At 44.8% G+C, this 21,270-nt stretch overlaps 1 protein-coding gene and 1 long non-coding RNA gene across 3 annotated transcripts in view; one reads left to right on the plus strand and one right to left on the minus strand.

Moving 5' to 3' along the window:
- The window catches only part of SERTAD2 (SERTA domain containing 2), an 81,122-nt gene extending 63,265 nt beyond the window's left edge, over positions 1–17,857 (minus strand). The window contains exon 1 of one of the 2 annotated variants that reach the window (XM_076335011.1): positions 17,735–17,857. The gene's annotated coding sequence lies outside the window, so the exon portion shown is untranslated. The remainder of the gene's footprint in view (positions 1–17,734) is intronic. The other variant, XM_076335007.1, reaches the window with a different exon arrangement.
- Positions 17,858–19,239: 1,382 nt separating this feature from the next.
- Positions 19,240–20,861, plus strand: LOC143159114 (uncharacterized). Its single transcript, XR_012995112.1, has 2 exons — positions 19,240–19,340; positions 20,061–20,861. It is a non-coding gene; the product is annotated as an uncharacterized LOC143159114 (long non-coding RNA).
- Positions 20,862–21,270: the final 409 nt, after the last annotated feature.

The raw sequence follows: 21,270 nt of genomic DNA on the forward strand, positions 1-21,270 counted from the left end.
AGATCATACACACTGTTGGGATGCAAGGACCTGCATCAGTATCTCACACAACTTCCTTAATCCACTATTCCTTGAAATGCCTCTTGTATTCTTTAAAACCGCTGCTCAGCACATACATTTGTAAAACTGCATTTGCAGAGTGTTTCCAGCCAGACTCATGAGACTTTCTGTTCCATATCAAAGCACTACTGAATAGTCTCGAACTTTATATAGACATGCCAACACAGGCTTTGCCACATGGGCTGATCTTGTGCCCAGCAGGTGAATCTGAGGGGGCTTATTTTTTTGCTTTTACAAGGCTGGCACCAATCCTTTCTGCGTTCATGCGCTTGAAATTTCCAGCACCTATTTGGAAATTCACTTTCTGTGCATTTGCTTGCCAATGCATTGTAGAGCCTTAAAGGGTTGCTTTAAGCAAAGTGACCCCCAAGGAACACTGTTTCTGTGGTGATCTTAGTATTATGTTCTCCAGCTACGTCTTTTTGAACTCCAGTGCGTGTTCTGTGCTTTGCAATTTGTTCTGATGACAGGCTTTCAGAATGTATGATTGCATATATTATCTACATATATATGCATGGTAATATTCCTTGGGCTGGCCACCTTCATTTTATACTGCACTCTCTGTATGTATTGCAAATAGATTTAGCCTGTGCATTCAGTCTACATGGTTTGACCTTTGTTTAGCTGTGCTCTTCAGCTCTTTTACTGCTTTTTTCATTAGGGAATCATTTTTACTTGCCTTCCACATGCACACTGCTCTTTGGGAAAAAAACAGCTCTATTTCTCACTGTGACTGAGTTTCAGTTTTATCTGTCTGTTATAGATGCTGGGAAGTTTTTTGGTCTGGAGAACTATTTCAAGGGTGTGCACAGCACTGCTCTGAATAAGGGAGCTGAACAGTTGTGATTACACACCCCTGATACAGGAGAGATTCTAGCTGCTAGTGTAGTGAGCAGCTGGGGGGACTGCAGCTCCCTTTCCTTCTGCAGGTGAATCTGTCCCCTGTTATATTCAGCAAAATGTGGATTCAGGAGGACTGAAATCAATTTGAATTCAGTGAACAGCCCTTGAGATTCCTGTTTCTCTAAAACTAGAAAACTGTTTTCAGTCACTTACTCTTTAAGCTAAAGGAGTTTAGACAATCCAAAATACTTGGTTTTAGGATTACCCAAACTCTTAATTTTTCATGTTAGCAAAAGAAGTTTTTCATCTTTCAGTTCAAACCAACCCACATTTTTGGTTCAGCCACAAAATCAAAAGCAACACAGTTAATCAAGGCTCTAATCACTTCTATCACTACTCCCCAATTTGCTAACTATTAAAAAAAAAAATCCCATGACTGAGTTCTACACTACTATGTAATACTAGAGCAAATGGTCTCAGCTGATGTCTAGTTCCTTCTAAAGAAGGAGGAATACCCCTTTCCCGGGTGGTATTCCTCACACAAGTACACACAGCATTCAAACGACCTTCTGGGAGTTTGCAATCCTCTCCATTTCTCCCACTGGAGCCTACAGTAAATCTCGATTATCACATATGCCAGATTCAGAACAAACACAGAGGATTTCATCCTCTCCAATTCCCCAACACAACATCACTCAGGCCAGGAAGATGTGCAATGCTGCAGCCAGCATCTCCTCTGCCAGGTTCTGTTCCGCACACTGAACAACCCTAGTGGCTTCATTTACTCAGTTTATTTTTTTCCTGCTCTAAGACGCGGTTTACTCCCAACTCCAGTCATTGAATGTCAGTCCCTTAGATGCACATGTAGGAGACTGTTTCCTGCCTCTTGCCACCTCACACACTATACCCTCCTCTTCGTGCACAAGACTAAAAGGCAAGCCAGCAGCAAACAAAAAACCCACCCCAGTACAATGTGTGAACATTACAGTCGATCACAGCCAATTACTGCAAGTTTCGATCATAAGCTCAAGCCAATTCAGTTACAGGTTTTCAGCATATTCCTTTTACTTTTTCCAATGAAACCAACTCATATTTATTTATCCCCCCCCCCCCCCCCCCTTTCTTTTGGTCAGAGGTTGGCGGCCTTCAGTATAAGAGAAATCCAGCCCCTGATCTCCAAAGTCTCAAGAGACATGGATCACTCCTGTGATCTTTTGTGTCAGAGGACCTCGGTGCTGCCAAAAAGATACAATTTCCCTACTTTGTCTTCTTCAAGATTCCAAGGTTTTAAGATTCACAGATTTCATTTTATTTTGTCTGGTAGAATGTACTTGCGAATGGCATCTAGCAATATCAAGGAAACAAAAGAAACACTTTTGGTAGGTGAGCATACCAGCTAGATCCACTGATACACAGGCAGCATACAAAAGCATGGAGCCCTTAGTGATGGGTGAGAATACAGTACATCAAAGTCTATACTAGTGCCCCATGCAGAGCTATATAAAGATTGATAGCAAAGTGAGCATGAGGAGAAGGCAGGCCTCAGATCTCAGCTACAGACCTCTGAATTCAACCAGGAGATCCCATGGAAGGTTAGGGTCTACTTCGATACCAAAGAAATCTCTCTCAAAAGACCCAAGGCATGAGGGAAAGACCACTGGCTGCATTCTCCAGCCTGCACACAGCCTCGGCGTCATTCCAGGTCAAGAAAGCTGACTTTTTTTTTTGTCAGTCAGTAACACAAGCCAGAAAGTGACTCCCACTGCCAACTTCTCTTTCCACAGGCATCAAAACACCAAAGGGACTCTGTGGACTTGTTGACTGTTTAGCCAGAAGCTTCTCAGGACTTCCTGGAACAGGGAGGACACAGAGGGGCTTTGCACCTTCAGTCATTCTTGGTTAAGTCAGAAACACATGTCATGACCACGCTGTGGTGGAGTTACACAATCAAATTAAACGTTGTACTGAGTACCCAGTCTCCTTCACCCTACCATGCCCCCTCACATACACACAGTGGGAAAACCCACTCCAACCAGCCCCAGAGATCCCTCAGTAACCCAAGTGTTTGGTTCTCCATTAAAAAGGAAAGGCTTTTATTCGTGCTACTCCCTAGTATCTTCAGGGACAAGAGGCTCAAGGTCATCGCAGGCCTGAAGGCCTCAAGTCAGAAGAGCAGCACAACTTGTCTTTCCATGGGCCAGCCCACTTTGTGCACTGTGGCCATGTTGGAAGGAGACACAGGCAGAGCACAGCTGCCAGAAGCAGTGCGCTCAGCACAGACGCGACACTGGCCCCACACGCAGCTTCTGCTGCCTGTGCTTGTAAAGGTGCCAGGGCTGGATACAGTTAAATACCCCAGGGTGAGGGGAAAGCCCCAGTGATTTTCAAGCCGCAGCTGCTACACCATTTGTACAGTGGAGAAAAGCCGTAGTAGGTAGAGAGGCACAGAAGGAGCTGGCAAAGGATTGCAAGTTTTCCTTTGCTGTCCCTCTCCTAGGCAGTGGCAGATGATTTTGCTGTGGAGTCTCAGGTGTCCTGAACAATAGGTGTGGAGCCAGTCCCTATTTTGGTGGTAGAAAAGAAACTGGCTTTCTGGGGAGAGACGGAGACAAGTCAAGCCAGTTCCAGACTGTCATTTTTCCTACTGGCTCATTCTGCTCAAATCACAAGCTGGAAAAACTGGAAAGGTAAGCAGTCCAAATTAATGGGAACATCAAGTGAACTGGTTTGTTTATGTATTGGTTTAACTGGAACAGGGAGCACAATTCCAGCTTTGGGCACTAGCTTTGTAGACATTCCCTTAGCTTACCTTTCACCTGAGAAAGCCATGTGCAGGCCTGAATTACTCCTGGTCTGTCCTCAAAACTCATCGCAGTCTCTTGAAGCTTCATGCTTGCATGGCACCCATGACCACAACTCTTATTATGGGATGGCAACATTCATATCCTACCAGCTCGTTCTTCCAACTCAATGTAATTAGGAAGGAAAAAAAAAAAATCAGAAACAATTCAGAGCAGGAAGCTGTCATTTTCCCCTCACACTGCTCTTCATGCATTATTGTTGCCACATCTTACCCATACCATAGCATTTGCCCACCAAACTGGTATTTTTCTTATAGAAGGAGATAAAGCAGTTTTTAGGAGTCCTACGACTGGTAGGAAATAATCAATTTAAGCCTAATGATTAAAAAATCCCCAGATATATATTTATAGTTAATTTCTACCATAGAGCAGACTTCACCAGATGCTCAATTGCATTTCATCCTTAAAAGCAAACAAGGGCTCCTGCAGATTAGACCTTTCCAGCAGAGCTGTTGCAGATGGGCAGATCACGGTGTCCTGCTAACTATCACCAAGACCACAGCGGTACAATGATTCTACTCACTAAAAGCAATAAGTTAAAGTAAGCACCACAAAGGGAAGAAAAGTGGCATGGATCTTGCACATCATTCCTCTTAAAATTCTTTATAAACTGCAGGATGGACCCATATTCTGCAGACAGGGAAATTCAAGTGTAGTGGCTTTGTTACAAAACTCAGTGAAAGAGCGAGTGCCTAATATCCCTGTACACCAGGGCTGGTCATCCCCACCTCCAATCCGTATGATCAGCAATCCCAGAAACCAGATTCTTCTGTGTGCACTTTAAAGACCTGAATGAGAACATAAATAAGTCAAACTGCCTTGCACAGTTTAAAACTACAGCGTGACATAACTGCAAGTCATTGCCATTAAAAGTTAAAAAAAAATGCCACACCTGCCAAATAAAGCTCCATTGTCCACTGCTGAGTTTTAATGACAAGTGCTGCATCTTGGAAAGCTGTTCAATAATAAGATACTACATTTCTCCTCCAGGACCAGAAATCAGATACTGTCACTTGTCTACATAAAAGGCACACACAGGAAAATATCCCACAGCCATGTGGCTCATGCAGAAATCAAAATCTTGGACACCCTCTGCAATATATTCCATTCGGTCAGCATGCTAAAAATCTCCACTCAAGATTTCTGGCTTTTCCAATTAAGCTTATAGACAAAAAGTCTTTTTTCCTTTAATGACATTGCCATTTATTGCAAAGCTATGATGAGTTCTTATCTCACTGTGGTGCCCCATGATAACTCATTATTCACTGAACTTCACTTTTTGATGTATGAGGAACAGCAACATATGCTTAAATACCTCTATTTAAACTGGCCCTATAGTTGAAACAAATCATTCCAAGAACAGCACCACATTACAGTCAGGACTGCTCAAAAGCTTAGGATATGATATTCTTCAGTATTCACAGAGCTTAATATCTTCAAACAGAAATTACTCAAGCTGATGTCTCTCTCATTATTATTAAGTCAAAGTTATTCCAAATGAGAAGAGGATGATTGATAGTCAGAGATTACCAGGGCCAACATAGTAGTGAGAGATCACACTATGGCCACAAGCAAGCCCGGGAGGGCTCAGTTCCCCTACAGACGAGCGCGCTGGGAATGCTGCAAAGCACCCTCAGCGCCCCTTGTCTGAGAGCCCAAGCTCGAAGCCCATTCAACACCAGATCTGATGCTGACAGGTAACAGAGCATTGCCTAGTCCTTCTAGGCCATGGGTGCAATGCAAGCTTTCAGACTTTATAAGAGGGAAAACCAAAAGAACCCACAAAAACAACAACAAAAAACCCCCCAGCCAGAAAACAGCACATGCACCAGCATAGCTCCAGGCCTCTCCCCCACCCCTCCAGTTACCCTCCAGGAGGTAAATGCTGTGAGATATCGGGACCTTTCCAGGAATAAGCAGCACTGCTTGCATCAGATTCTTCGTTCTGCCTAACACTGATGGCATTGGCTTGAGAATTCAAATTGGACCTGGGTTAGAGGTGGGAAGTCCAGCTCGGTATGTCTAGAAACACTTTGGAAAGTGAAAATACAGTCATTGGCCTCACCTGTTCACTAGTAGCTTCCTACATTAGATGCTTATGGTACACTGGTATCGCAGGAGGAGAGGAGCCAGATTCACATGCCCTAAATTGCACCTAAGTTCCTTTATCTTTTATTTCATTCCAGCTGACTTCTGGCCTTCAAGCACAGAGCCTTAGGTGGAATTTAGGCCATGAGAACCTGGTCTTCAGCCTCTCAGCAAGTGGAAATACTCACAGCTGACTCGGGCTGGAAGATACTGAACACATTACAGAAGAAAATACACCTGCTGAGTGTACACATACAAACACGCACAGCAACACAATTATTCTGCCTTGGGGGTCCCCAGACTTGAACTCTGACCTGTCACACAAAGAAAAGCAGAGCTGAATTTATATACATGGAGCATGTTGCAACTGGACAGTGCAGGTGAAGTGTGCAATGTGAACAACCTCTGCCTGCTGACCATGCCCTGCAGGATCCAGAAGCCAGTTTTCAAAGCAAGACACTGTACGTATCGCCCCTCATCCCTATTACCACTGTACTGCTTACTGAAGTCAAGCTAATTAAATGTTTCCAAGAGCATGGGGAATGTTATTTCCTTTCATATGCTGTTATGTATCAGGAAAGATCGTAAGCAGATAATCTCAGGCACAGGTAAGAAAGATGGCAGAGTTAATGTATCCAAACCTTTTTCACACGCAGGCACACACCCTGAAATAAGCCAGAAATGCTAATCATGTTTATTACACTACAGTATAAACAGCAATAATGAAGCTAAAGAAAGTGACAAAGCATCCCTACCTGAAGGGTCTTCCCCAGGCTATTATGTATCAGAGGAAAGATAAAAGCAGAAGCTTGAGACATAGTAAAAAGCTCTCCCCAGATAAAAAGTCCAGCACCGAGCCTTCAATATGCAAGAGTATTTCACTCTCCAGAGCAGAGTGGCTTTCTATGATGCTGTTTCACATCCCAGCTCCAGAACGTCCTCCTGAAAGCACTTTGGGAGGGAGCGGACAGATACAGTCTCTCTCATGCAGCATTCAGCTTCAGGAGCGCAGGAGGGTTTCACAGTCCCTGCCTGCAGTCACAACAGCTCCAAAGAAAAGGGACACAGCTATTCTCACCTCAGAACAGGAACTCTGCTGCAGAAAGCCTACAGACCCCATCGGCCATCTCCTTCTCCCCCAAACCCAAAGTACACTAGTGAACAGGCCAGTACTTCACACTCCTGAGCTCAGCATGTCGCTATCTAGAGTCAGCTAATAAGAGATGTTAAGAACAGGGCTGCATCTTAAACCCACCCATCACAAAGAAGCAGAAAGGAGGTTCCTCCATCCATGCACTAAGACAGGAACTTGTCCTTCAAAAAGCCAGAGTTCCTCACTTCGTATACAAGGCACTAGCAACAGCAGCCACAAGTCCGTATCCTCCATGCAGCACAGCAGGACTTAGCTCTCTCAGGTGAGGTGCACTGATGATTTCCTCCCTGCCATTCCCACCCCAACCCAAGATGGCTGAGGTCTGGTAGGAGCAGTGCCCTAAACCTCCAGACTATCCTGTGCAAGATGGAGAGATGACTCTCAACTCGTGCAGCAGAAGTGAGCCTGCCTTGCAGAACAGACACTGGTAAAAATGCAAAGCAGGAATGGGGAGCAGAGAGGCTCTTCCTGTTTGCACAGGCACTCCCCAGGGAGAAAGAGCCACTGGTCCCAGCTCTGAGAACAACTGGTCCAAACACCAGCTCATTAAATGCACCAAAGGCCCTGGGGGCAGGCAGCATATCCTAGACTCTCCTCTACCTCATCTCCAACCATCCTTCAAAAGAAAGAAGCAGCAGAGACATGTCCAACCCCATGGGCATGCGTTTGGTGAGTTTCAAGAGTGCCTCAAGGAGCTTCAGCAGAAGAACATCCAGCTTCTACATTTAGGTTTGAACTGCATATTGAGCTGGTCACTGCTGCAAGATGAGGACATTTCCAGTCATGCTCAGCAATAGAGAAAGATAACAGTGAATTTGTTAAAGCAGAGTACTGAGATTAAGGGGCCCTTCTTTCTACTGCCCATTCTGACACCATGTTAAACACCCCTCTACAAAAAGATGGGCAATAAAATTCTTTCTTGACATCACAGGAACACTTGAGACTAAGTTAATTGAGTCAAGGCCTTGGTCTTCTTGCAAATCAAGTGAAGGACAGCATATATACAAGGTAGTCAGTTTACATGAACAACGTATGACATTTTTTAAAATCAGACTTTTTTCCTTGTGCACTCAATACTACTAAATTTTGCCTTGTCCTGTGCAAAGCATACAAGGTTAGAAGCAAAACAAGGTCTTCTCCCACACTTGATGTTAGACTGGCAGTGCTAGATGCCTTGCTCTCATCTTCCCACACCTGGGGATGTTCCATGAGTACCCCACTGTTCCCATCCACTTCGTGTCACACCCTAATAAAGAAAACCAGTTCATCGCTGTTAGTCCCACTTCCCAGTTCTTGGGCCATTGAGGAAGCACCACAAACAAAAGTGAACAACATGCAACTGCTCTGTTTGCATGTCCTGAGGACTGGCTCTGCACGCTTGTGCCTGAAGAACAAGCACATTGCAAAAGCATTATGTTTCCAGTGGCAGGATGGATGGGAAAAGTGCCAGCCACTAGCTGTAACCCTTTTGTCATGCCAATTGCTGGCTGCTATGAGGATGTATGTTAGATACCTCCTTAGAAAAGACCTCTGCATCTCATCCTTCCAGATGGAGGAAGAATGATTCATACGCACATAAGCAATGCTAGAATGACGGCTGAAAAGAAAACATTTTCTTTGTTTTCTGTTTTGTGTTACAGACATGCTCAGGGGCCTTAGTCGCAGCAAAAATTGAATTGAAGACGATGACACTTTGTGCCCCAAGGAATGAGTGTGCAAAACCCCAGTGCTACTTCTCACTGGCCTTGTCAAGCCTCATGTTGCACGCACACACCTCACGTGCCTCATTCCCCTTTCTCATTTTCACAGCATTTCTCTGCACAGAACGTGACAGAATAACTCCACTTACACAGCCGTCACATCACGCAATGACAAATACAGGGGAAAGCGTCCAAGAGACAGATCAGGTGTCGGGAGCTCTAAACTGACCAAGGACTGACTTGTAATGCAGAAGGAAAGCAAAGGATCTCTTTTCTTTCCAGACACACCAGGGACCAAAATGCACACATTTACTAGGCCTAGGTGGTTGATAAATGCAGAATAGACAGAAGGCTCGGCAGTCAGAGCGCTTGTCTGCATGGTGCCCGTTTCTTTCATGGAGGCCACTGCACATATCCTCCTCCCCACCTCACCTGCACAGCACCTTTATCACACACTCGCACTCCTCTCAAGGGCCCTGCATCCTGTGAATCTCATTCTGTTTCTCAGTACTAACCTGTAAATTCCTACCTATTTACTTTCCTCTGGCCTCTCTGTTTTGTGAAGTCCTTGGAGCAGAGATTATCCATAAGCACCTGGAAAGTACCTGGAATATCCTGAGTCCTACTGCAAGTAAATAAACAAACAGCAATGCATAAGCATGCAATATGTATATTAAGCCAAGCACATAGCAGTCATCTCTGACAACAAAAGCGAGGGCGGTAGCTTCTTCCTACAGACAGTAGTAGAAAATTTATACTTTAGAGTACATCCACTGACCAGGAAAGCCTTTAGATTTGCCTTCCCTGCCACACACTTCCCTCCTTCCCCCATCATATTATCCATTTCTGAAATCCATGCCCCACTTTTTATTATAAATTATTCTAATCAGTTTTGTGGTATGGCAGAAATCCAGCATAACCTTCAGAAATACACATGCACACACTGGCTATATAGCTTCTTCATTTCATAGGAGCCTTTCACAACAGCCTGGTGCAGAGTCTGGAAGGATTTGGCAACCTTTTTTAGCAGCACCCCCATGGTGGTGACCCTTTCCTAAAGGGTGCTAGATGCATTCACCTACGCTACTTCCTCTCTTTGTAAAAGAAGGATTTTTCCTTAATCTCTCATTAAAGCCAGGAAAAAGCGTTCAAGCAGGAATTTTTCCTCTGCAGTTTTTCAGGTTGAAGAAGTGTGACTTGGAGGTGGTGAAGGGGCTAGAGAGAACACCTGCAGTCCAGTGCAGACCTTCTTTCCCACCCCACCCTCTTCTGAATGGAAAGATGTAAGATAGGCTGGGTAATTGCTCCAGCTCCTTCAGAATCAAGGTTCAAGTGGGGAAGAAAGGGAAAGGAAAAAGAAAAAAAAAATAGAACAAAAACCACAGAAAAGCCCTGGAGATAACAAGGATTCTTAGCTTTTCTTGGGTAAGGAGCACAGCTACTTCTATAGCTCTTGAAAGAAGCCCTATGCAGTTTGTTCACTCATGCTGCAACAGCTCCAGAAGGAATCTGGATCTGTGGCTTTCCCGTAAAACTAATAAGGAGGTCTGAACCCCGTACCGGGGAGGGAGAAAAAAAATACACAACAACAAGCAATTTAAACACAGAGCAGTACCATCTTGTTAAATAATATGTTAAGAACTCATCTGCAAGTCTGTCTTGGCCAATGAGGGACATAAATCGGGAAGATACAGTAATACTCGCTAGCATACAATTAGTCACTGCTATAAGCACTTTAACTCCAGATTTCTTGGATTACAACATTTCAAACACTGCTGTTTTATAGGAGTGATATGATAGCTGTCCAAGCACCACAATCAAATTATGCTACCAGGACATTTGGGCAATGGATTAGCACAGCAAAGGAAGTGGATTATCACAGATTTTATTCTGAACAAGGGAATACTATCTCATTTTGAACATGGCAGGGGGGAGAGTAGAAGACTATACCTGAGATATTCCACCACACCCACACCCCTTCTGGACTTTCCAAGGTAGGAATGCCACAAAAATCTGCCAATCTGAAAAGACAGAAACTTTCCCTAGAATTTGCACTGAAATGTCTGAAAACAGGGGATAAATTAAAAAGATTCCAAATCAAAGGGCAGTTAAAACAGCCTCCTTGCATTGGCTGAATGCTGGAAGGATGCCCTATTCCTGGGCATTTTCCCATTGCATAACTCACTGCTACCTCTTTCACTTGATATCAGGCAACGACCATCACCACCACCAGGCCTAGAGACTTCATCTCTGTTCAGAAACTTTACTCTCTGATATGTTCCCTCTCACAGGAAGGAGGGCTGCTTACCTTCCATAACCTTCAAATTAGCCGGTTCAGCAAAGGATTAAAAAGATTTAATAGTTTAAAGGTTCTTTTAAAAAGGCTGCTCCTTTTACCATTATATCACCACAGAAAACCTATCTCATTTTACACCTTAGTTCTCACATTGCATCACAAACCAAATATTAGCTTTTTTAACTTCAGAAATCTTGTTCATTTATTTGTTTTTTTTAAAGAGTATTTTGATACCTTCAACACATACATACATACTTTTTGGTACATGGTACTCAAGAGGCCCTGATTCTGACCTCAATTTCTTTGGCAACGGCCAGATATTCCAGCACGGGATGAGGGAAAACCCACTAAGTCTTAATAACATCCCTGAGATGCAGTCTGAGAGGTCAGTAGTAGCCATGACACATTAAAGATGAGAAAAGACTAAAACAGAGAAGACAGCCAAATAAATAGAAGCAGAAGAACCAAAAAAAATAAATAGAACTGAGCTCCACAAAGCATAGAAGCAGCAAAAAACCTGCTTTGCTACAGCACAGGGCACGTGTCTGAAGCTGATGACACCTGGGTATTATTCCTGGCTGTGGTCCTGACTCCTTCTGGATGACTGCACCAACTCACATCACACCTCCAACAGGCTCTCCCTTCACGTTTTCCTTTTGGACTACGGGTCAGCAGTGGTGAACCTTTTCCTTGCCAAGAGCAGAGGACACTAAATATTACTGGCATCCCATACCTCAACATGTGCTTTAGCACTGCATGACAGCAGCACAACCGCTCTCCATACCAAAACCAAGAAGTGTGGGCCACAAAAAACAGGAGCTGGATGCCAGTCCCCCAGATTTCACATTCCCACTGTAAGCTTTTTAAGGAAGGATCAGTTGCTGTTTATTTGTACCCTGCATAGAGCAGTGTTATTCAGAGCTGTTAATGTGATTCTATAAGCAAGCAGCAACACTGGTAGTTGATTAAGACTAGAAAGAGCAACAACAAATGGGAAAAAAAAAATTGGCTGGAAAGAAGTGGAGGGAATGAAAAACAACAACAGAAAAGGAATTCAGTAGGACAAAGAAGGAAAGCAGCTGATGAAAAGACACTTAGAAGAAAGGAAACCAAAAAAAGATAACCAAAAGTGAAAAAGGCATCCACAGGAATATCTGACTTCATTTCAACAAATAACAGGGTGCTTTTTTTTTTTTAATGAGAATGTTGAATTTGGATAATCAAACAAGCAGTATTTTATTTTGCCCCACAGCAAATATACGAATATAGACTTTTAAATTTTAAAGAGCAAGAATCCAAGCCCTCAACGCACTTGTTCTCAGAACTAATGCTTTAACCACATTAGTAACAGCTTATGAAAAGACAGCAAAGTGACTACAATTCCTTCTCTATCTAGAAGCTACTTTTTCAGAGTCACCATCACTACTGTAATTTTGCAGTTATGAAAGACTTTATGCTCGCTATTTCTTGAGACCTTCCTCCCTATTTCACATGGTAGTAGCTAAAAAGGTTTTGTTCAGGTTTAGCTGAGATCTCTTCATCCCTGTTTTTTTTCACTTCTGTGTTCTTAAACTGTCCTTAACTGGACACCTGTGGCAATGCCAGAGATATGAAGTACTGTGGATCACTACAACTACAGGCAAATATTTTACAGAATCAGGAATTTACTTGCATACTACGTTACTCCAACTCCCCCGCCCTTCCTGTGACTTCACCCACTCATAATCATTAGAAATCAGTGTCATTTCTAAGCTGTAGTTGAGCACTAAAAGCACCATGCTGGCCTTCACTGGCTCTATTTAATTAGAGATCAGCAGAAACAATAAAGCATAGGGAGAATATAAACATAAAGTTGCCAGTTTCTCAGTAAAAAGGTTTGGGTTACCGAAGAGATAAGAGAAAGACTGCCTATTTTATCTGTGCAGCCGGACCGGCAAGTTTACATTCGCTGGAACCACGCCCCCATCAGAATTCCCTCTGAAATGTCAACACGAACCATATTATTAATTTTCCAAGTTGCTGACCTTTACTGTTGCCTGCATCATAAATCTGGCATTTTGAACTGTTTCTATTCATACAAGAACATGCTCTGCACGCCTCACGATATCTGAACTCTGTACATACGCTGCTCACATGTCACAACACAGATGCTCGCTGCAGCGTCCCTGAAGAAGCTGCTGAGTTGGACCTTCCTAGATCCTTAAAGTCCACCGGATTACCATCAGTTATGCTATCCACCACTAAGGGAGCCAGGTTTCCCAGGCTCCCCCAAAGCCCTTAGTATATCTTAGTGTGAATAAAATGTTTCAGAGTATTTTATCAAGGGTCTTAGCATACAGATATTTTAAAACAAAATAATTTGATTATGAACTTAAGTTTAATTTCAGTCAGGAAGAAGAAAAAAAACACTAAGTCCTTGGATTAGAAGACAGCCATTCCCATTTACTGTTCCTCCCAATTAAAATGTTTTATATAGATCATCAGAACCTAATGCATCATACATGTTACACAGTGTTCAACATAAGGCCGTCGATCAGTCATTTCTCTGTAAGTGTTTAATGCGATGAATGATCTGGTTACTCGTCTTTCTGGTATAAAGGCGGGTGAAGCTTTGAGACAAAGAAATAAAGGCCAATGCATATTACGAATCCTACAGTGATTAATATCAGCCCTCCTGACTCACATCTCTGAAAACAGTTAAGGTCACTATTTCTCTTTTATTTTTACTGTGGATTTCAGTGTATCTCATCAGAACCCTCCAAACACTTGAGATAATTTAATTTAAAGCAGAAACAGGAATGTCAGGAGCATTTGCGCTACAACAAACAATGCCACACCAGCATGTCATAAGAAAAGTAAGTAACCTTCACTCTTGCCTCTGCTGACAAACAGACACACTTGAAGTCACTTGCAGGCCAGGATGTTAGTGTGATTTCTGGAAGACAATCTAATAAATAAAGATTTAAAAGAGTTAAAAAAAAAAAAGCTGACTACTTATTGTCTGAACTGAAAAAACCTGCCTTTCCAAATCAACTAATGGTTTGGCAAGCCTACATGAAAGGCAGACAAACAAATAGCATCTTCTCCTTTTAACACGGAATCTGCAATAAGAAAAAGAAATCAGCATTTTATTGATTTCCATAATACCATCTCTACAGCTTAACAAACTCAATCAGCTGCTAATGCTAATTCACCGATGCTATGGAGCCTTCCCATATAATTATACACCCTCCACTTTGCTGAGCCCCAGGGCGCTGTTTCTAACTTTTCCAGAGGACCACTGCACCGAAAGTAGAAACAAAAAACCTCTCTTTCATTACCCAAAGCAAACTGCAAACCAAATTTTTCTTATTTAAATGGGAAATTAGAGAGACTTAATTTTTAAGACAGGGAATAATCTGCCAGTCTGAATATATTTTCAGATTTGATATAGCGACAACAAATTCTCATTTAAACTCTTCTCCCCACCCCTACTTTTTTTATTCCTGAGAGTACACAACAATACAACATATAAATACTGCAACAGTTATGATTTCTAGGGAGATATTCTAAAGTCCTTCTCAGCTCAGAAGTGTTTCAAGGGGGTGATTCAGAATCAGACATAGAGACTTTTGTGAATGTCACTATAATTAACATTATAAAAAAATTGTAAAGTGTTACCATTGTTATAGGGAATACTTTATAAGTGAATGTATATTTCAAATATATTTTTAATAAGTTTTTCTTTAAAAAAAAAACTGGAACACCTTCTAAACCAAATTAAAGGAAGATATCTTCTCTGAGTCTAAAATCCAAAATGTCCTAACTAATTAATGAAGTAAACTCTGCCATTTTTCTCCATTTCCCGAACAAATTCAGCAGTCTACAACCAAGCAGACAGCTCCAGTATACTTCAGTGAGAGTTTTGCTCAATTAGGGACTGCAGAATTCGGCCCAATTAATCTAGTACTGTCTATCTGGAAAGAATGTGGTGGAACTCTGCAGTGTAAACACCCTCCCCGAATGGCTGTACCTAGTCCCCTTTCTTGCTCCCCCTGTTTACCCTGCCTTGATATTTCAGATCCAACCATACTGTATTCACCATCTCCATCAAGATTCAATGTGCCATTTGAGCTAAAATAGCTTAATTTTGCTATCGTTTCCCATGCATATATTAATTTTGAACTGGTTAATCTACTTTCTCTGAGAATGGTGAAATGTGTGGATTTTTGTTCAACAAACAAACAAGTTGACAGTATCAATACAGAGTTGGAAAGCCTCTAAAAACAATCTAGTTTGCATAATTAATGTTAATTACAATAACATCTCAATCAGTGACACAAAAGCTTAGCAATGAACACAGTCATACCAGGAAGTGAAAACATGAAACAAACATGAGAGAATTGTGTCTTGTTCTGAAAAAGTATCAAGCAAACTTTCACGAGATTTATAAATAAGAACATAAAGGCAGAAGACAGTTCTGCTTTGTTAGACATATTTTCTTTACAGGCTGCTTAGTATGGAGCTTTCTTCTGAGATTGTAATAAGACAGTGGATCTGAGCTGTGGACACACCAGATAGTATTATCTTTCTACAACATCACATCCAAGCCATTATCAACTGCTTTAAAGAAAAACAACTGAGGGCCTGATCCTGCTGCCAGTGATTTCAATAGCAAACATTTAAACAATGCAATGTGAATGTTTGGGGGGGGGGGGGGGGGGTCTGGAGAAGGGAGGGAAGAAAAAATCCAAACAAACAACCCCAACTCGAACAGCACATGTAAGTATGGATTCCCTCAAGCATAGAGGAATTTCAGGACAAGATAATGAATTTTTCAACAATCTTTTTCCTACTTTCCATAGCAACAGGGGAAAGCTAAACACACAGAAAACTTACCTGCCTGTTTCACTGGTAGCACAGAAGTCTTAAACAGGGGTTTTTTGGTACAGTCACTTAACAGAGCAGCTTTACATTTAATCCTCAGAAGGTTTCTTCACAACCCAAGAAAAATAGTGATCCAATATATTCTTATTTCAAGGGACGGGGAAAAAAATAGTTACGAAAAAATAAGCGCCACTCTACCTCACCCAGATTGGTACTGTAGTACACAAGTAGTCATACAAGCATCACAGGGAGTACTTGCGCAGTAAAGTACCACTCAGTGTGAGTAAGGGTGGCGTAATTGGGTCTGATGAGAGAAGGAATCAGAGGTTGTCACGTCACTACTATAGGGGCCTTTCTGAAAACGTGGGCTTCTTGATTACTTTTCACATTAATGCAAATCCGCTCCATTAAAGTTAATGAAGTTACACTGGTGCTAAACTAGCACCAGAGGAGAAGCAGGCCCACTTTGTATTGATTTAAGAGACTGCAGTTCAAGGACCCTCCATACAGGCAAAATAACAGACATTTAGGAAGTTTTTGGGTTACGTTGAGCAAGTCACTCCTGGGAATAAGGACTGATTTTCTCTTTGGTATCAATCTCAGGGCTGATTTTTTTTTTGTTTCCCTCCCTCTCTTTATAGATAGAAGCAAGATAAGATTTGTTAAAGACTTCATTTCCTCTAGAAATTTACTGATCTTAAGCGTACTTAAGACTACACTTAAGTAGTCACTGACTAAAGCCACACTTTGCTACTTATTTACAAGAGTGCTTGCCTTAAGAAAAAGAAACTTCATGTGGAGGATTCTCAGAATGATGCTGGCCTTTCCTCTTAACAACAGTTCAGTAGATTTATTTTTCAGATGTCAGAAAATTTATTTTGGAGCACTGTGAGGTTTGGTAGACCTTCAATTCAGCAATTAGTTTCCCTATGATATGAATTACAAAGATCGAGCAATTAATATTAATAACAAAACCCAGCAAAGTACTAAGGCTTCAGATGCCCTGTGTATGGAAACGCTGCTGTACTTGCTGTGGGGTTTTCCATGTATCTGTTTTATTTTAGCTACTCTGAACGTACGGCACACGAGAACGTACACCACATTCACATTTCTAAAAATACATTAAGGAGGAAAAAAAATAAAAATCAATAGCAATGAAATAGAGACATAACCACTTTACATTAAGTGCTCCCAATATCAATCCAAGCTACCAAAACTCCCCACTGCGGACCACGACTTCACCCTACGATACATGCATTTTCCTGCCACGCCAAGTCAAGCTCGGGTAATACTGAAACATCCAGGCACGACAGGGTGGATAGAAGGATGGTGCACCTGGAAATAAAAAAGGTGGGTTTCCCCAGTTTTCCAAGAAGGACGGTGGCTGGAGCGCGGTCCGGAGGGGTCTGGCCCACCGCTCGACCCGGGCGGCTTTCGGGAGCCCCCTGCCCCTCACGTCAACCTTCACCACCGCCTCAACCGCGGTCTCAACCAGGGGGAAAAAAATAAAATAAAAATTACAATCAAATGTGTCATCGGCAGCATGACACGCATTTGTAGTTGGCAACAACGCTGGGTTTTTATATTTTTTAAATTTTTTTCCCCCTTCTTTTCCAGTCCGAGGGGGAAAGTATCTCCCCGGCCGGTGCCAGGCTGCGCTGTGAGGCGAATGCCCCCAACTTTCAAACAGTTGGCAGCCAGCGGAGGCACCCGGCCCGCCGCCGCCGCCGCGCTCCCCCCGCCCGCCCCGCCGCCTCCCCGAGCAACCGGGGGCTGCCCCGGCCCGCCACCCCCCCCCAACACACACACACACCCGCCCCGGCAGGCAGAAAGGAGCGAGCCCGGAAAGGCCGTGCCCGGCACTCACCCGCTCCGGGGGGCTCCGCGGCGAGGGCCGTTGAGGACCGTTGAGGGAGGCGCTGAGGGGAGCGGGGGGCGGCCAAACTGGGGCGGGGGGTCAACGGAAAGAGGGGACGCGAAGAGGCAGTAGGGGGGGACGCACGGGTGAGGAATTTAAACCGGAGGGAGAAATTAATTTAAATTGAGCGTGCGGCGAGGCGCCGGGCTGCGCGACGGAGGCGGCGGCCAGGCGCTGAGGCGGCTGTGCTCTATCCCATGCCGCTGCGGTGGCCCCGGGCGGCGGCGGCAGCCGAGCTGGGGGGGAAGTTGGGGCCGCAGCCGGCGGGGAGGATGTGACACCGTGACAAGTACGGCCCGCCAGCCATGTATCGGGGGAGGAGGCGGGGGAGGCGGCCGCCCGCGCGCAGGGGGCCGGGGCAGCCCAGGCAGCACCGCCCGCCCGCACACGGCATTTAACGGCGCTGACGGGCCGCGCCGTGACTCACACACGGGAGTTAGTCACAGGGCGGGACCGGGGAGAGGGGGGGAGGCCGCCCCGCCCCCCGGGAGCCCCGCCAGCCTACGGGGCGCCGCGGCCCGGCGGATTGGCGCGGCGGCCGGCCAATGGGCGCGCGGATCTGCCGCCAGCGCTGGAGCGGCCCCTTCGGCCCAATGAGTCTTCTGAGGACACTGCCGCGAAGTGTTGGGGAGGGCTGGAGGGACCCCCGCGGGGCGGGAGTTGCGCCCTGGCCTGCCGCCGCGACCAACCAGTATTGAGGATGGGGTTGATGGGCGGCCCGGCCCGGTCCAATCAAAAGGGTGCGGGGGAAGGGGAGGGAGGGGGGAGAAGCGCCTTCTCTCGCCCCCTCCCCGAGAGATGGTCATGCACAGAGCGGAGGGCGGGGGAGGGAGGGAGGGAGCGTGACTGGACGCAGCGGCTCGGCCCGGCTCGGCTCGGCTCGGCCCGGGGGAGGGGCGCGGGCATCCAGCCGGCCCTGAGGGTGGCGGGCGGGGGCGTCGAGCCGGCACCGGTGTGAGGGCGTGGGAGGTGCTTACCTCAGCGAGCGGCAGGGGCGGGCATCGGGCCGGCCGAGGCGGGGATTACCTCAGCGAGGGGGGGGGCACCGAGCCGGCCGAGGCGGGGGTTACCTCAGCGAGGGGGGGGGGCCACCGAGCCGGCTGAAGCGGGATTACCTCAGCGAGGGGGGGGGAGCACCGAGCTGGCCGAGGCGGGGGTTACCTCAGCGAGCGAGGCGGGGTCGGCGCCTCTGAGACCCCGGGGAGGGGAAGGGCTCGCCCCGGGGCTGCCTGCGGAGCGGGGCCGGCGGCCGAGAGATGTCCGGGGCGGAGAGGGGCTCGCCCCGAGGCAGCGCGACGCAGCCAAGGTCGTTTCCCGCGGGAGGAAGGAGACCGGAGCTGGGGCCTGCTCCAGGGGAAGCCGGGGCGGCCCCGCTAGCACCGGGCGGGGAAGGGCTGGCCGGGCGCCGGGTGGGAGATAAAAAGCCTGAGGGAGGGGGGCTGACTGCAGCCAGCTCGGCTGTGAAAGCCTCGGCTTCCCTCAGTCCCAAAGGACCCCGGTGTTTGGAAGTGGCAAGTTGGGGTTTGCTTGTGTTTGACAGGTGTCACGGCTCAAGGTCTGAATATTTCCATCTCCTCCCCCCACCTTTTCCTTTTTTTTTTTTTTTAATTCTGTCAGATTTTTAGAGAACAAAGCGCATCTCGGGTTCTGGCGTGATGTTAAAATTTGACCAGATGAATGAAAAGATAAAAGGAATAGCATTGACAGCTGCGTTACAAAGCGCAATTCCTCTTGCGCTGCTGGGGGGGAATTGACAGATAGGAGCAGTATCTGTGGTGTAAAAAAGCAACGCAGTACTCACAAATGATTAATATTGGAGGAATTTATTTTGGGTAGAGCGAGGAAGTAATGCCCGCTAGGAGTTTCCAACAAATACTGGAGCCTTACCAAAAATTTAATCCCAGTGAAGGAAATGAGATACTCAAATTGTGTTTCACCTCTTCATCTCTACGTACAAACTCTTAAACTAAGACCTGTTTTTTGCAGTGAAAGCATATAATAGCTGATGGACTTCTGTAAGATAATGAGATAACGCTATCAGAATAAGGGACTATGCTGGTGTTTTCCCAGGCTGCAAAAATACACAGTTTTGTTTCCTTTAAAAACTTGTTCCCTGGACAGAGTGCTATAAATCCAGATTTTTTTTTTTTTTCTTATTTTGGCATCCACAGTAATTGAAGAGCTGAAAAACTATAACCTGCAATAATTTGTTCTTGTTTTTCACTTTAGAAATAGTGCGACTAATTACAGTTTCTTCCTGCTTGCTTTTATCGAGATCCAGGGAGCTGGAGTGAAGATTTCACAGTTCCTCATTTGAAGCAGGAATGTTGAATCACACACCAAAAAAAATGGCCTTCGGAGTTGTCTCTTGGCATCTAAGGCATCATCCTGCCAGCTGTCCTATAGTTCATAGTGTCTTGCAAGAAATCCAGGACGGGCGGTACTCAAATTGCTCTAATATGAAAGGGGAAGGAAAACAAGACCAGTAAGGCCATCATGTCAGGAAAAGAAGAAAAAAGGAAAAAAAATAAAAGAAGTGGTGGCATACAGATTTGGTAGGGTTTGAGTGGGGGTTTTTCTTTCATCAAAGAAAGAGCGGAAGTGGGGTCTTGTGCCTTCCTGAGCATCTAGCACTGGCACACAGTGAATTTTAAGAAATTAGCTAGAATATTTTATGTTACAATTTTACCCCCAAACACTGTGAAACATACCTGGCTTAATGCCTTTGGGCTTTCTCCCAACACCTTCATCATGCTGAGGGTCCAGGGAGTTTCTTACATGCAGAATTCCTTGGGCAGTGGCACTGCTCTGCTCATCAGCTGCATAAAGCCATAAATCTTTCAATTCTAAGATAATATTGGGAAAATAACGTTGTTTAATAACTACCCCATCTTCCCTGTTTCTTCAGTCTGCTTTGAAATCACCCGAAGGCTTCCCCACCCCGACTGGCGTGCTCAGAAAACACTGAGTATTTGTTGACTAATATTTCCTTTCCTGTTGGAATCTGCTGGGCTCTGTTATTGTAAATGCTCTTGCTTTAACTGCTCTTGGATTAGAATAAACTGAATCTACCCTATTGTTCTTTTATTGCATTTTACTTGACGCATACTGCATTTTGCTCTGCTTCCGAGTGATTGTCTGTTTGCATTAAAATTCATGAATATGAACACGCATTTTGTTTGGCACAGACCTGTTTCCATTGAAACCCAAGATGTTACCTTGGCGTAAGGGATTAATTTCAGCTAATCATTGGGAATAACAAAAGATTTTTATAGGTGATCCCCATATTTGAATTGATAGCAAAAGCAGAGAATTTAAGATCTGACATCTTTTTTTTTTTTCCTCTGCCATAGTAAGAGGTTAAAATACTTGCAAGGTTCTGCAACCTTCAGCAATGCTCATGGGCCAATTCATGCTTAGCGACTTCTGAATGCCGCACGAAAGAGGGGTTTGCATCAGATTTGGTGAAATTTGGCAAATAAAAT

The sequence above is a fragment of the Aptenodytes patagonicus genome, chromosome 3, assembly GCF_965638725.1.
Source record: "Aptenodytes patagonicus chromosome 3, bAptPat1.pri.cur, whole genome shotgun sequence".
NCBI lineage: Eukaryota > Metazoa > Chordata > Aves > Sphenisciformes > Spheniscidae > Aptenodytes > Aptenodytes patagonicus.